Source organism: Geospiza fortis, unplaced genomic scaffold (genome assembly GCF_000277835.1).
Source record: "Geospiza fortis unplaced genomic scaffold, GeoFor_1.0 scaffold408, whole genome shotgun sequence".
Lineage (NCBI taxonomy): Eukaryota > Metazoa > Chordata > Aves > Passeriformes > Thraupidae > Geospiza > Geospiza fortis.
In genome coordinates this window covers 1,832,104-1,835,850 of record NW_005054330.1, presented here as the reverse complement: position 1 = coordinate 1,835,850, position 3,747 = coordinate 1,832,104, and the positions used below count along the sequence as shown (strand labels likewise).

At 46.9% G+C, this 3,747-nt stretch overlaps 1 long non-coding RNA gene across 1 annotated transcript in view; it reads left to right on the top strand.

Annotated features, from left to right (window-relative positions):
* LOC115947919 overlaps positions 1 to 2,948 on the top strand; it is a 6,118-nt gene extending 3,170 nt beyond the window's left edge. Inside the window, exons 2-3 of the long non-coding RNA XR_004081774.1 lie at positions 1,572 to 1,629; positions 2,931 to 2,948. This is a non-coding gene — a long non-coding RNA (uncharacterized LOC115947919). The remainder of the gene's footprint in view (positions 1 to 1,571; positions 1,630 to 2,930) is intronic.
* The last annotated feature ends 799 nt before the right edge of the window (positions 2,949 to 3,747 follow it).

The following is a 3,747-nucleotide window of genomic DNA, read 5'->3' as shown; positions in this document are numbered from 1 at the left end:
CAATAAAATAAATTATAAAGACTTTGGCCAGACTCTAGACATCCCACTGGAGATTACTGCTCTCTCCCTGGAACTTTGGGTCTTTCATGCTTCAGTTTGATTTTAGACATTGGGAAGTGTTCAGAGATCTTTGGCATGGGTTTTGTATGGCCACTTCCCAAAGAGCTGTCTGCTCCTCAGGCTTTCTGTGGCTGCTGGGGGCTTGTGCCAGCACTTCCAGTGCTGTCCTCTGGAGCAAGGGCTGCAAAGACCATTTGGCACTGGCTGCAGATGGGAATGCCTTACAGGCTGCTGATGATTTGTCTGACCTGCTCCTCTGCTTTGTCCACATGCTGCTGACTCTCCCCTTGGGAGCTCATTCAGAGCAGGTATCAGGAAGTTCTGCTCTCCTGGGGTCTCTGTGCTGGTGGCCTGGCAGCTTGGGCTGAGAGGAAACAGTTGTCTGCACCTTTTGGACTGCATTTGCTCTTTACAGAGTTTGGGTGTTGTTTTGTTTGTGAGCTGGCCCTTGAATATTCTTGGAATAAAACATAATATAAGTGCAAACACATTTGCCTGACCTCCACTCATATAAAACCTGTTGTGTATAGCTTTCTCTTACATAACCCACCTGACTCCAAGAACAAATGTCCCTAATTTCTTCTAGATGATAGGCTTTGTAGAGATTTAGAGGGCAATTTCTCTCTCCTTCTCTTAGCTCTCACAAAGTATTACAATAAGGAACTGCAGTGACAGACAATACTTAAAGGCATAGTTTAGAAGTGATTCATCTGTGAAACACGGTGTAGCATATTTTATTGTATTTTAGCTAGTAAAAGCTGTGCCTTCTAGCTCAGCTCTGTCATGCTGCATGGTAAATTACACTGATAGGAATCCCAGCCACACAGCTGAAAATAAGTTCCCTCCATACAAGAGTTAATGTGGTAGATTTGTACTTAGACATGTATTTGTAAAATATTTAAGCTGCACGAGAAGGGTGTCTGTAGGAAGATGTGATTACAGGATCACAGAAGTGCAGCACGGGGCTGTCATATTTTAAGGTTAAAGAACAATCATTAGGCTTTGGTGGAGGAAGGGAGCCCTTTGAGTGAGGAACAGCCTGAGTCTTGCATCTGCTGCCCCAGCTGTTTGTCAGCCCCAGCTTGAAGGATGGTGTTTTTACTGGTTTTGGGACCCTCTTATATCCCTGTCTTATGGCAGGAGAAGAGAGCTCCTGAATTGCTTTCTTGTGGCAGCACATGCTTTATGCCTGCTACTATCCAGGCAGAAAAGCACAGCTGATCTTCTCAACTTTACAGCAGTACCTCATCATCCCAGGGCTGTGAGTGCCCTAAACACACACAGCAGTTTTACAAGCCCTTCAGCATATCTGGGCAGTGCCTTGTAGCCTCTTGGCACAAAGCAGTTCAGTCTGTGGTGCGACAGCCTTCAGAAAAACAGAAAACAGCCTTCAGGAAAGCAGGGGTAATTGCACTGGGGTGATTTAGTCCTGCAGGGAGAAACATGCACCTCTGTGCTGTGACTGCCAGCCTTCAATCTTCTGTACTCATGGGTCTTATCTATTCTCCTAGTGCTAGCAGTTTTCCAGCCAACTGGAAAGGAGGACGTGTTCAGGTACTACAGTACAAGGTAAAGTATTGGAAATTTTTGATTGCTGATTCCTAAATCACACCCAGTCTAATCACACCCAGTCTAAATAAGCTCCAATTCACTGAAGTGTTTTAGCAGCCTTCCCTTGACTTCACTGAGCTCTAAGCAGATGTTTAAACTTAAGTGCATGCTTGAGTTTTGCTGAATCATACAGCAATAAAATATGCAGAGCTGGTCTTTAATATAACCTCCTGATTCATGTGAAAACTGCACATTTCCCGCAAAGCCTCCTTCCAGTTAATTAATGAGCATTAAGGACTCACATTTTTCTAGCGAAGAAGGGCCCCAAGGGATCACAGCAATTTGTGTTCATACCCTGAACGATCCCAGCACAATCTTCCCATGGAGACAAAGCCCTGAGCACTCCCTCTGTGATAACCAAGCACTTCCATTGATGGATGGCTTTTGGCTGCCTCTGACACCCTCGGGTCAGGCGGGAGCACCTGGCCTCTGACCCGTCCCTTTCATCCCCTCTGGCTGGAAGTGTGCCCACTGCAAGGCTGATCTTGGGGGGATGAGGGCAGTCTGCACCCTGGGAAAGCAAGGAGGGGAGTGGAGGGGCTGCCTTCTTGAATGTGAGTTCCCAGCATTTCCTAAATCACACCAACTCCCCTTGCTGTTGTTGCAGCCTTCTCCACAGGCTTGACCAAAGGGGCCTGTGATCCGTGTCCACAGGACATGCCAGCCACAGGAAGCTCTGGCTGTAAATTTATTTTGGAGCAGAGCACAATGAATCAGAGCAGCTGAGTGTGACACAGACTGAGTGCCACTGGAGTCAGGGACTGCCAGCCCTATGGCAAAACATCCCAGGTCCTCATTAAGGTGGGACTCGAGCAGCCCCTGCCACAGGAGGGATGGGGGCACTCCTTCAAGACATAAGTGCCAGGACCAGAGCTGGAGCTGAGTGCTGCAATGCAATTTTCTTGATGACCACTTTGTTTGTTTGGCAGCCAAGGTTTTACAGAAATGACCCTTGGTGGCTGTGAGCTCACAGCTCAGTGCTTTCAAGGAAGTCACAGGGAGTTCCAGGTTGGGGAGACCTCCTCCATCATGAGATCATCCTATAAGGCACATCCCTATGGACTGAACAAGCTCCATCTTAAAACTACATAGGTTGGCTGAGGGGTCTTTTTTTTGTCCTTGATATTTACTCCTCACTACTGCTCTCCCAGGCCTGTTCCAGAAGCTTACTCTGCTGGTGAGAAACTGTTTAATTTCCACTCAGACTTATGTCAACATTGCCTGGTAGCTATTTCCCTTCTCTCTATTTATCCTCCTAGAAATCATTGCTCAGCCCCATTCCCAGCCCTGTGTGGTCTTCCTTCAGCTGGAAAAGCAGGGGAAAAGGAGAAGATTGTTACAGGAAGCACTGGAGCAATAATATCAGTGGTTGTGGTAAGATGTTTAGGAGGAGTGAGCCCAGCAAGGACACACACTTGGAATGCTGCTGGCAGGTGGGGCTGGGGGAGAGAGATGTCCCAGGGAAAGGGGCTGTCTGTCCTCAATGGGTGAGGACAGACCCTCCAACCAACTGTTCCAGCAAAGGAGTTAAGGGTGTTCCAAATGTCTGCAGTTAGGAGGAGCAATAAGACAAGGTTGATCAGAAGGAGAATACTATGATATTTCATGAAGCACTGGGGCTGGAGTTGAAACAGAGATGTATGTTCATCAGTTGTCAACTGCTTGACTTGAGGAATGACACATTTCACCCTCTTTGTCCCCACAGGTGAAAAAACAGGATAATAATAGCCAGTCACCTCTCCCCAGGGTATTGGGAGGGTCAACGTCTGTAAAGGGTGTGGGCCATTTAAAGCAATAAAGAAATGTGAAGTAGCATTATTATTAACCTTCCTGTGCCTCAGTTCCCCATTTGTAAACTCTCACCCAGCACATTTTGATTGTTTCCTCAGGGAGCTCTGCCCAAGGAGATCTCAGTTGGAGCTGAGCTCTCCAGCTCCTGCCACTTGTAAACATGGCCCACTTGCCAAAGATGCTGAGACATGCTGAGATGGACCAGATCAAAATGTGAAGCTGATGATCAGAGTCTTAACAGGGATTTATTTTTTGTTCTGTAATTGCTGAATTCTATCTACTTTT